Below are 13,190 nucleotides of genomic sequence, written 5' to 3'. Positions count from 1 at the left end.
AAGACAGTCTCTTCAGTAAATGGCATTGGGAAAACTGGACAGCTACATGTAAAAGAATGAAGCTAGAACACTTCCTAACACCATACACAAAGATAAACTCAAAATGGATTAAAGACCTAAATGTAAGATCATAAACTATAAAACTCTCAAAGGAAAACATAGGCATAACACTTGATGACATAAATCAAAGCAAGATCCTCTATGACTCACTTCCTAGAGTAATGAAAATAAAAACAAAAGTAAACAAGTGGGACCTGATTAGACTTAAAAGCTTTTGCACAGCAAAGGAAACTATAAGCAAGGGGAAAAGACAGCCCACACAATGGGAGAAAATAATAGCAAATGAAACAATTGACAAAGCATTAATTTCCAAAATGTACAAGCAACTCATACAACTCAATGCCAGAAAAACAGACAACCCAATCAAAAAGTGGGGAAAAGACCTAAACAAGAGGACATAGAAGAAAGCCCAGAAATAAACCCAAAGAAAACATACTAATGGCTAGCAAACACATGAAAAGATGCTCAACATTGCTCATTATTAGAGAAATACAAATCAAAACTACAATGAGATATCACCTCACATCAATCAGAATGGCCATCAGCAAAAGGTCTACAAACAATAAATGCTGGAGAGGGTGTGGAGAAAAGGGAATGCTCTTGCATTGTTGGTGGGTATGTAAATTGATACAGCCGCTATGGAAGATGGTATGGAGATTCCTTAAAAAACTAGGAATAAAACCACCATATGACCCAGCAATCCCACTCCTAGGCATATACCCTGAGGAAACCAAAACTGAAAAATACACATGTATCCCATTGTTCATTGCAGCACTATTTACAATAGTTAGAACATGGAAGCAACCTAGCTGTCCATCAATAGATGAATGGATAAAAAAGTTGAGGTACATATACACAATGGAATATTACTCAGCCATAAAAGGAACACATTTGAGTCAGTTCTGATGAGGTGGATGAACCTAGAATCATATACAGAGTGAAGGGACTCAGAAAGAGAAAGACAAATATCATATTCTAATGCATATATATGGAATCTAGAAAAGTGGTGCTGAAGAATTTATTTACAGGGCAGCAATGGAGAAACAGACATAGAGAATAGACTTATGGACATGGGGAGAGGGGAGGAGAGGGTGAGAGGTATGGAAAGAGTAACATGGAAACTTACATTCAGATCAGATCAGATCAGTCGTTCAGTCGTGTTCAACTCTTTGCGACCCCATGAATCGCAGCACGCCAGGCCTCCCTGTCCATCACCAACTCCTGGAGTTCACTTAGACTCATGTCCAGCGAGTCAGTGATGCCATCCAGCCATCTCATCCTCTGTCGTCCCCTTCTCCTCCTGCCCCCAGTCCCTCCCAGCATCAGAGTCTTTTCCAATGAGTCAACTCTTCACATGAGGTGGCCAAAGTACTGGAGTTTCAGCTTTAGCATCATTCCTTCCAAAGAAATCCCAGGGCTGATCTCCTTCAGAATGGACTGGTTGGATCTCCACCATATACAAAATAGATAGCCAACGGGAATTTGCTGTATGGCTCAGGAAATTCAAATAGGGGCACTGTATCAATCTAGAGAGGTGGGATGGGGCGGGAGATGGGAGGGAGGTTCAAAAGGGAGAGGATATATGTATACCTATGGCTGATTCATGTTGAGGTTTGATAGAAAACAACAAAATTCTGTAAAACAATTATCTTTCAATAAAAAAAATTAAAAAAAATTGTTTTGCTGAGTTTCATGTTGGAGATTTCTCATTGGATGACGCTCCACAGTTGGGTAGACCAGTTGAAGCTGATAGTGATCAAATTGAGACACTGAGAACAATCAACGTTATACCATTTGGGAGATAGCTGACATACTCAGAATATCCAAATCAAGCCCTGAAAATCATTTGCACCAGCTTGGTTATGGTAATCACTTCGATGTTTGGGTTCCACATAAATTTAACTAAAAAAACCTTCTTGGCCATATTCTTGCATATAATTCTTTACTTAAAGTAGTGAAAATGTTCCATTTTTAAAGCAAATTGTGACAGGTGATGAAAAGTGGATGCTGTACAATAACGTGAAATGGAAGAGATCATGGTGCAAGCAAAAGGAACCACCAACAACCACATCAAATGCTGGTCTTCATCCAAAGAAGGTGATGTTGTTTATATGGTGGGATTAGAAAGGAGTCCTCTATTATGAGCTCCTTCTGGAAAACCAAATGATTAGTTCCTACAAGTACTGCTCCCAATTAGACCCCTTGAAAGCAGCACTCAGCAAAAAGCATTCAGAATTAGTCAATGGAAAACACATAATCTTCCATCAGGATTATGCAAGACCAATGTTTCTTTGATGACCAGGCAAAAACTCACAGCTTGGCTGGGAAATTCTGATTCATTTGCCGTATTCATCAGACAACACACCTTTGAATTTCCATTTATTTTGGTATTTACAAAATTCTTTTAATGAAAAAAATTTCAATTCCCTGTAAGACTGTAAAAGTCACCTGGAACAGTTCTTTGCTCAAAAAAATAAAAATTCTGGGGAAGATGGAATTATGAAGTTGCCTGAAAAATGGCAGAAGGTAGTGGAACAAAACAGTGAGTACGTTGTTCAATAAAGTTCTTGGTGAAAATGAAAAATGTGTCTTTTATTTTTACTTAAAAACCAAAGGAACTTCTTGGCCAACCTAATACATGAGCACTGACTACATGCCAGGTTCAATACTACAAACTTCACTTTTTTCCTCTCGCTTTTTATTGAGAAAAAATTCCCATAGCATAAAATTGTTTTAAAGTGTACAGTACAGTGGCATTTGGTACATTTATAATGTGCAACCATTACCTAGGTCAGATTCTAAGATATTCCATCACTCCAAAAGGAAACCCCATATCCATTAAGTAGACACTCTCCATTCCCTGCACCCCACCCCCACCTCAGCCCCTGGCAACCACTTTGCTTTCTGTCTCTGTGGTCTTATCCATCCTAGCTATTTCATGGAAATGAATCATACAATATATGAGCTCCTATGTTCTGACTTCTTCAACTTACCATGGTTTCAAGGCTCGTTCACAGTGTAGCATAAATGGCACTTCATTTTTTATGGCCAAGTAGTATTCCATCATATGGATATATGGGCTTCCCTGATAGCTCAGTTGGTAAAGAATCTGCTTGCAATGCAGGAGACCCTGGTTCGATTCCTGGGTTGGGAAGATCTGCTGGAGAAGGGATAGGCTACCCACTCCAGTATTCTTGGGCTTCTCTTGTGGCTCAGCTGGTAAAGAATCTGCCTGCAATGCAGGAGACCTGGGTTCGATCCCTGGGTGAGGAAGATCCCCTGGAGAAGGGAAAGTTACCTGCTTCAGTATTCTGGCCTGGAGAATTCCATTGACTGTATAGTTCATGGGGTCACAAAGAGTTGGACACGACTGAGCGACTTTCACTCACATATGGATATACCACATTTTCTTTATCCATTCATCAGTTGATGAACATTGGGGTATTTCTAGCTTTGGGCTATTATGAATAGTGCTGCTCTGAACATGGAGGGGTGTACATGGTTTAGTTTGAACATCCATTTTCAATTCTTTTGATACATATCCTAGAATGGAATTGTGGGTCATATGGTAATACTATGTTTAAATTTTTGAGGAATGGTCAAATTGTTTTCCAAAGCAGCTACACCATTTTACATTCCCACCGGCAGTGTGTGAGGGTTCAGACTCCCTCAGAAGTCCAGGGTACATCCTTTTCACTTGTTATTTTCATGAAGAAAAAACTATATGAAGGGCATTGAAAGAGACTAACTCTCAGTTACAAAATAAATAAGTTCTGGGGATGAAACGTACAGCTTGGTAGCTATAGTTAGTAAAGCTGTGTTGCACATTTGAAAGTTGCTAAGAGAATAGACCTTAAAAGTCTTCATTATAAGAAAAAAATGAATTCATTTCATAACTTTGTGTGCTGACAGATATTAACTAGACTTATCATGGTGATCAAGTGGCATAGCGGTAAAGAATCTGCCTTCCAATGCAGGAGATCTAAGAGATGCAGTTTCGATCTCTGGGTTGGGAAGATCCCCCAGAATAGGAAATGGCAACCCACTCCAGTATTCCTGCCTGGAAAATCCCACGGACAAAAGAGGCTGGTGGACTACAGTCCATGGGGTAGCAAAGAGTTGGACACGACTGAGCTCTAAGCGCAAAGCACACCATGGCGAACATTTCATTATACTTACAAACAGCAAATCATTACACCATATAACCCAAACTATTATGTTATGGGTCAATTATACCTCAATAAAAATTAAAAAAATTACAGCCATCCCAGAGGTGCGAAAGCTCTTTTCTCTTTTATTCCTCGCAGTGGTCCTATGACACAGGTACCTTCACTACCACATTGCACAGCTGAGAAAGTGGAGACTTGGAGAAGGTCATGCAACTTGTAACAACAGCGTCAGAATTTGAACTCAGGTGTGCTGACTCCAAAATCAAGGCCCCTAATCATGGGGCTGTGGTGTGTCCCACCTTTACTGATGGCTGATTCTGCCATCAGGAGTAATAGAAAGCCAGAGCTCACAAGCTGCAGTTGAGCAGGTGACAATGTCCCTCAATCCGTTTTCTCATCTGTTAAAAGGAAATGATGACACCTGCCCCGTCGGGTCTGTGAAAACAGTCCATGGATGGGCAGTGCTGCCTGGCTGAGAGGCTGCTTGGCTCTCATTTGCTGAGGGTCCAGGCCATCATTCCAACACAAGGAAGGCAGAGACTAAGTTAGAGCTTTTGATATAAATATGTTGTCTCTGAGGCAGGCAGACAGACAATGAGACAGAATGACATGTAGGTTCTTTTCAAGGACACTGCTGAGATGTGGAAGATACAGAAAATCACTAGCATTAGTATTAGGGTGCAGACACTTTAGCTAAAATTAAACATACGTATATACTGATATATTCTTTAGTGTTATTTGAAAGATAAAAGTAATCCCGAGTTTATTGTTGGAAACCAGGAAAATACAGAAAAGCATAAAGAAGAAAATTAAAATGATCCACGACCTCAACATCGAGCAATGAATAGTATTAGCACTGTACTGGTTCTTCCAAGCTTTTTTCCTTTAGGCGAATATGCAGCATTCCGAGGGCTTCCTGGCTTATGCTTGAGCTGTGTCCAGCACTGGGATCCAGCCATGCTCTAGCATATCTGATGAACTGGTGGCATAGGGCCGTCACCATTTCTCCCAGCACTTGAGTGCCTCCTGGAAGAAAACTGACCCTGACAGAAGAGGCAGCGAGGTAGGGACAGCTCGGCATGTGTGAACTCCAAGACAGACAGGGCTTGGTCTGAATACTGGCTCCACCACAGACATGTGAGTGAACTTGGGTCCATTCCCCGGCTTCCTAATCTAGAAGGTGGGGGATAATAGTGGGGTCCAACTCATTATTAGTTGTGGAGAGAAAGAAGCGAGATAACAATACACGTAATGAGGTATATACGTGGCAAGTGAGCAAGCTTACTGAGAGGTAGCGAGACATTTTGTGTGTGTGTGTGTGTGCACTCGGGGGTGGTGCTAGTGGTAAAGAATTTGCCTGCCAATGCAGGGGACATGAAAGATGCACGTTTGATCCCTGAGTTGGGAAGATCCCCTGGAGAAGGGCACAGCAACCCACTCCAGTATTCTTGCCTGGAGAATCCCATGGACAGAGGAGCCTGGAGGGCTATGGTCCATAGGGTCACAAAGAGCCGGGCATGACTGAAGCAACTTAGCATGCATGCAAAGCACGTGTGAGGGCACATATGTGTAATAAAAGCCCTGGGTCCCTGGATGCCCAGGTGATGCTGGCAGTATTCAGACCTGCTGGTAGACAGGTTTCCACTCTGCAGGCAGGACCAGCCTTCAGCTGGAAGGGGCATCCTGTTTCTTTCTCTACTGGTGCTTGAAAGTAAGTTTGACCTCTTTTGACTCCATAAGCAACTAGAACTTCTGAATAATTCAGAAGGGATGGGGATAGAGGCCTTAAGATGGAGCCACCAGATCCTATTGTTGAGACTGGTGGACACTTAAATAATAGGGAACATACTAACAGGTGTGTCTGCCTTTGTACCCCCACTTGCTGAGCTGGCCAGGCTGGTTGTGGACACCTTAAATACTTGGGGAGTGCTTGGCATACAGGAGGCATGCAATGAATGATAGCTAGTTACAAAGCCTTGGGGCCACATGGAAGAGATGAGGCTGAGCATCTCCTAGGTTCTAACTCAGATTTTCTCATGGCCCAGCCCCATACACTCCTGTGTATATATCTGGGAAGGATACAGGGGACTTCAGCAAAAATAAAAAGGAGCATTTCACTAAAATTCCCATAAGACCTTGGGGACACAGCAGAATTCTGTTGGCACTTCACTGAGAGAGATGAATTTGGTCTGCCTTCCAGCCTTTCCTCCTTCTGGAAAACTGCTTCATCTCTGCGTCCAGCCCTACAGTTCATGTGGAAACTGCCAATCACAGGGTTCAACCTGATAGCCATATAGGTCCAGCCTCAGGAAGCTTCCCTGAGAATTTGGAACTAAGGGGAAGGAATCAATTGTTCTTTGAAGGCAAAGGCATGCGACATGATCCTTGAAATGACTGGCGATAACCTCTCCCCCGCTGTGGGAGAGCTCAGTCTGTGTAGGAGAGAGCAGAGACCAGGCATCAAGAGAAGCAGAGGTGAGAAGTGGGGTAAGGGAGGGCTTGGAGGGCAATCACAGTCCTGGTTCTGGTCATTTCTGCCATCCAAGTACACCTCTCTGCTTCCAATGGTTTGGTCATGTGAACCCATAAACTCTTCTTTTCAGCTGGCTACTTCATATTGCCAAGTCCCAACTACACTTTGGTATAGAAGATTTCAGTGCATTGACAATGGATCTGGCTGGAGATATTGGAAGCCCCTGCTTCCAAGGTGCCTGCTGAGAGGGGTGAGAGCTGAGAGGGGCAGTGACCAGCAAAAGTAGGGATATCCTTAGAGACACCAGGAGAGAAGGCAGAACTGGAGAGACCTAGCAGAAGCAGCAGAAAGTTGGAGGTGGGTGGAAGTAGGTACGTGTCATATAATTGAACAGACTTATTTGTGATTTATCACATGATCAATGCAGTCTAGTGTTCTTTTTATTTTTACTTGACTTTACACCTTGGATGTCATCCCTTAAAATGGAATATGATTGGAGATGCGATTTTTTAATGACCCCATAGCATTCCATCATATGAGTTTAATATGATTTATTCAACAAATCACCTAGTGTAGAGGATTGTAAAAAATTTGTCTCCATTTTTGGTTGGTTTTTATTTTTTTGTTATTGTGTACACTTCTAGGAACCTCCTTGTAAATAAATCTTTGCGCACATCTCTAATTATTTCCTTAAGAGAAATTGTTATAAACGGAATTGCTACATCAAAGGGTATGGACATTTTACAGCCTTTGATCCATATAAATAAATTGCCTTACAGAGTGGTTGTGACAATTCTCTCTACCCTCATAGAGCAAAAGAGGTTCCTTTCCACTCAGCCTTTGCCAACTCTAAGCACTGTGATTTTTAAAAGCTTGGCTAAGATGACAAGCGAAATACATGTTTCATTGTTTTAATTTGAATTTCTTTGATTACTAGTGATGCCAAAATGTTTCAAGTATTTATTTGCTGTTGTAGTTTTCTATCATAAACTTCATTTTTATGTTCCCTGCTCATTTTTCTAATGGGATTTTCAGGTTTTGTTATTGATTTGTAGACTTATGCGTGCACTTTGTCTGTTGGGTATGGTACAAACACTATTTCTTAGTTTCCTAGATTGCAGATTGATTCTTAATTTTATTTATGATATTTTGATTTACATAATGGTTTCATTTTTATGTTTTCAGATTTGTCATTCTCTCCCTCTGTGTTTCCTTCTAAAAAAATTGTGCATAGAAATACCTTCCTCGCTACAAAATCAGATAAGTGTTTGCCCATAGGTCCTCCTGGTTCTTCTAAAACTTAGTAGTTTAAACTCATTTGGCAATTGAGAATTTATTTTGATGAGGGTGAGATAAGGATCTAGCTTTTTTCCCCTACAAGTAGTCTACCAGTTCCCTCAACGTTATGTGTTAGCTAATTCTTTTCCATTCTTTTACTCCACGGTTTGAAAGGGCACCCACCTTATGACCCACTGCTAGGATCTGTTTTTAGGCTTTCTGTTCGATTCCTCTGATTTATTTGACTATTCCTGAACTAGAGAACAATTGAATTTATGTTTTTTTGACCTAAAACAAGAGTCCTTCTTTTAAATTATGGAAATTTAATCCAGTTGTATTTGTTGTCAAAATTGATCATGTAATTCTGCACTGTCATCTTATTTTACACTTTTATTTTTCTGCTTTCCTTTGTCTATCTTGTCCATTGCTGTCCATCTGCCTAGAGCAGTGCCTGGCAGAGTAGGAATTCAATAAATGCTTATTAAGTTAAGGGATATGTGAATTTTGTATAAGATAAAGATGGCCATTTAAATAAGCAAAGAAAATATACGCAGTGTTGAATCAACTGGATCACCATTGGGAAAATAAATAAATGGAGACTCTTACCTCATATCATGCACAAAAACAAATTTCAGACAAATTAAAAACAACCTTTAAAATAAATCAGACAAACGTTAGAAAAAATGTAGGAAGATATGATTATGACAGTGATGCAGGTGAGAGTCTCTTAAGAAAGATACAAAATGCAAAAGCCACAAAAGAAAAGATTGATTATTCTAGTTATATCAAAATTTAAAATTTCTATAAGACAAAAATACCTTATACCAAACTAAGTAAAACAATAGGCTGGGAGAAATATATTTTATATCAAGATCTAGAAGCAGGTCTGTAACTATTGACAGTTTGAAGTTAAGATAAGAGTAAACAATATTTTGAGATACTTGCAATAACTATGATCTGACATGAAAATTTCAGTTCAGTTCAGTTCAGTCACTCAGCCGTGTCTGACAACTCTTTGAGACCCCATGAACCGCTGCACACCAGACCTCCCTGTCCATCACCAACTCTTGGAGTCCACCCAAACCCACGTCCATTGAGTGGATGATGCCATCCAACTATGTCATTCTCTGTCATCTCCTTCTCCTCCTGCCTTCAATCTTTCCCAGCATCAGGGTCTTCTCCAATGAGTCAGCTCTTTGCATGAGGTGGCCAAAATATTGGAGTTTCAGCTTCAGCATCAGTCCTTCCAATGAACACCCAGGACTGATCTTTAGGATGGACTGGTTGGATCTCCTTGAAGTCCAAGGGACTCTCAAGAGTCTTCTCCAACACCACAGTTCAAAGCATCAATTCTTTGGTGCTCAGCTTTCTTTATAGTCCAACTCTTCACATCCATACATGATGACTGGAAAAACCATAGCCTTGACTAGACAGACCTTTGTTGGCAAAGTAATGTCTCTGCTTTTTAATATGCTGTCTAGGTCCCACTCCAGTATTCTTGCCTGGAGAATCCCAGGGACAGAGGAACCTAGTGGGCTGCTGTCTATGGGGTCGCACAGAGTCGGACACGACTGAAGTGACTTAGCAGCAGCAGCAGCAGGTTGGTCATAACTTTCCTTCCAAGAAGTAAGCGTCTTTTAATTTCATGGCTGCAATCACCATCTGCAGTGATTTTGGATCCCAGAAAAATAAAGTCAGCCACTGTTTCCACTGTTTCCCCATCTATCAGCCGTGAAGTGATGGGACCAGATGCCATGATCTTCGTTTTCTGAATGTTGAGCTTTAAGCCAACTTCTTCACTCACCTCTTTCACTTTCATCAAGAGGCTCTTTAGTTCTTCTTCACTTTCTGCCATAAGGGTGGTGTCATCTGCATATCTGAGGTTATTGATATTTCTCCTGGCAATCTTGATTTCAGCTTGTGCTTCTTCCAGTCCAGCATTTCTCATGATGTACTCTGTATATAAGTTAAATAAGCAGGGTGACAATATACAGCCTTGACGTACTCCTTTTCCTATTTGGAACCAGTCTGTTGTTCCATGTCCAGTTCTAACTGTTGCTTCCTGACCTGCATATAGGTTTCTCAAGAGGCAGGTCAGGTGGTCTGATATTCCCATCTCTTTCAGAATTTTCCACAGTTTATTGTGATCCACACAGTCAAAGGCTTTGGCATGGTCAATAAGGCAGAAATAGATGTTTTTCTGGAACTCTCTTGCTTTTTTGATGATCCAGCGGATGTTGGCAATTTGATCTCTGGTTCCTCTGTCTTTTCTAAAACCAGCTTGAACATCTGGAAGTTCACGGTTTACGTACTGTTGAAGCCTGGCTTGGAGAATTTTAAGCACTACTTTACTAGTGGGTGAGATGAGTGCAATTGTGTGATAGTTTGAGCATTCTTTGGCATTGCCTTTCTTTGGGATTGGAATGAAAACTAACCTTTTATCTGATTTTTAATTTTTACTTATTTTATTATTGGAGTATAATTGCTTTACAATGTTGTGTTGGTTTCAACTGTACAACAAAGTGAATCAGCTATAAGTATACATATATCCCCTTCCTCCTGAGCGTCCCTCCTACCACCTCCCCCATTCCACCCCTCTAGGTTGTCACAGAGCACATAGCTGAGCTTCCTGGGCTATACAGCAGCTTCCCACTAGCTCTCTATTTTACACATAGTAGTATATATGTATACATATACATATAGAGAGACATAGTACATACTAACATACGTGTATATTGACCTAGTAGTATATGTGTCACTGCTTTGCTCCCAACTTTGCACACCCTCCCCTTACCCTGCTGTGTCCACATCTGTTCTCTATGTCTGTGTCTCTATTCCTTCCTTGCCTCTTAACCCTTTTTCTAGATTCCATATTTATGCATTAATGGGGCTTCCCAGGTGGCTCAGTGGTAAAGAATCCACCCACCAAGGTAGCAGATGCACATTTGATTCTTGGGTTGAGAAGATCTCCTGGAGAAAAAATGGCTCTTGCCTGGATAATCCCATGGACAGAGGAGCCTGGTGAGCTACAGTCCATGGGGTCACAAAAGACCCGACTTAGTGACTAAACAACAGCAGAGTATGCCATTAATATATGATATTTGTTTTTCTTTTTCTGACCAACTTCACTCTGATGATAAACTCTCGGTCCATTTATATCTCTACAAATGAGCCAAGAAAATCCCTGACTTTTATCGGTGACAAGGTGCTAATCCTACTGTTGCTTTGTCTCCTATATGTGCTGTTGCAGTGCCTCGCAGCATTGTTGCTGTGACAAATGACCACAAATGCAGGTTTATTTTCTTACGTGATGGAGGTCAGAATCCAAAGTTGGTGTCAGTGGGCGAAAATCGAGGTGTCTGGGGCTGTTTTCCTTTTGGAGGTGCTGGGGGAGAATCTGCTTCCTTGTCTTTCCTGTCTTCTGAGGGCTTCCCATTCTCTGGCTTGTGGCCCTGCATCATTGACTTCTTCCCTCAGCACATCTTCTCTTACTGTACCTCTCCAGCCTCCCACGTATAGGGATCCTTGTGACTACATTGGGTCCATTGAAATAATACAGGATAATCTCTCCATCTTGACCTTCGATTCAATCACTTTTGCAACATTCGTTTTGCCTTGTAAGGTAATGGCAGGGCTATTTCCCTGTGTACCATGCCTACATTCCTAACTAAAGGAAATTCTATCTAATATATTTCAATTAGAGTTTGGTAAAAAACTGTTGTTGTTCAGTCACTAAGTTGTGTCTGACTCTTTGTGATCCTATGGACTGCAGCACTCCAGGCTTCCCTGTCCTTCACTATCTCCCAGAGTTTGCTCAGATTCATGTCCATTGAGTTAATGATGCTATCTAACCATCTCATCCTCTGCCGCTCCCTTCTCCTTTTGCCTTCAGTATTTCCCAGTATCAAAGTGTTTTCCAATGAGTTGGATGTTCGCATCAGGTGGCCAAAGTATTGGAGCTTCAGCTTCAGCATCAGTCCTTCCGATGAAGATACAGTGTTGATTTCCTTTAGGATTGACTGGTTTGATCTCTTTTCAGTCCAAAGGATTCTCAGGAGTCTTCTCCAGCACCACAATTCAAAAGCATCAATTCTTTGGCACTCAGTCTTCTCTATGGTCCAACTCTTACATCCGTATAAGACTATGGGAAAAGCCATAGCTTTGATTATATGGTCCTTTGTTGGCAAAGTGATGTCTCGGCTTTTTAATACTCTGTTTAGGCTTATCATAGCTTTCCTTCCAAGGAGCAAATGTCTTTTAGTTTCATGGCTGCAGTCACTGTCCGCAGTGATTTTGGAGCCCAAGAAAATAAAATCTGTCATTTCTTCCACCTTCCCCCTTCTATTTGCCTTGAAGTGATGGAACTGGATGCCATGATCTTAATTTTTTAAATGTTGGGTTTTAAGCAAGGTTTTCACTCTCCTCTTTCACTCTAATCAAGAAGCTCTTTAGTTCCTTTTCACTTTCTGCCATTAGAGTGGTATCATCTGCATATCTGAGGTTGTTGATATTTCTCCTGGCAATCTTGATTCCAGACTGTGCTTCATCCAGCCTGGCTTTTCACATGATATATTCTGCATATAAGTTAAATAATCAGGGTGACAACATACAGCCTTGACGTACTCCTTTCCCAATTTTGAACTAGTCAGTCGTTCCATATAAGGTTTTAACTGTTGCTTCTTGACCCGCATATATGGTAAAAATAAAGATGCAAAACTTTCCTGCTCAGGTTCATAAAAGATCTTCCTGAATTCCACCCATGAATCCTAGATCTACAGTATTGATACCTATTAACAAAGTGCCGTCCAGAAAGGCAGAGATTAAATTTATACTGTTTTCAATAAGCTATAAGGGTATCCATTTCCCCGAAGCTGTCACCTATACTAGGTTTTATAACAAAAAAAGTAATAAAGGAAAGAAAGAAAAAGACAAAAGACAAAAGGAGGAAAATAGATCTCTGCCAATTTGAAAGAGGAAAAACACATTTAAATGAGAATTTGACTCTCTCTAGACATTACACTACCTTTTAATCTCAAAACGTGTTTGAAATTTTCACACGATATTTTGGTGCAGAGATTGCCAAACTTTCTGAAAATGACTCGATTACAAATACTTTATGCTTTGCAGGCTATCTGATCTCTGCTGCAACTGCTCAACCTTACTGTAATCTAGAAGAGCACAGAGATAGGGAAACAGATGAGTGTGACAGT

The sequence above is a fragment of the Bos taurus genome, chromosome 3 (assembly GCF_002263795.3).
Source record: "Bos taurus isolate L1 Dominette 01449 registration number 42190680 breed Hereford chromosome 3, ARS-UCD2.0, whole genome shotgun sequence".
NCBI classification, from domain to species: Eukaryota; Metazoa; Chordata; class Mammalia; order Artiodactyla; family Bovidae; genus Bos; species Bos taurus.
Note: the sequence above shows the minus strand (reverse complement) of the source record.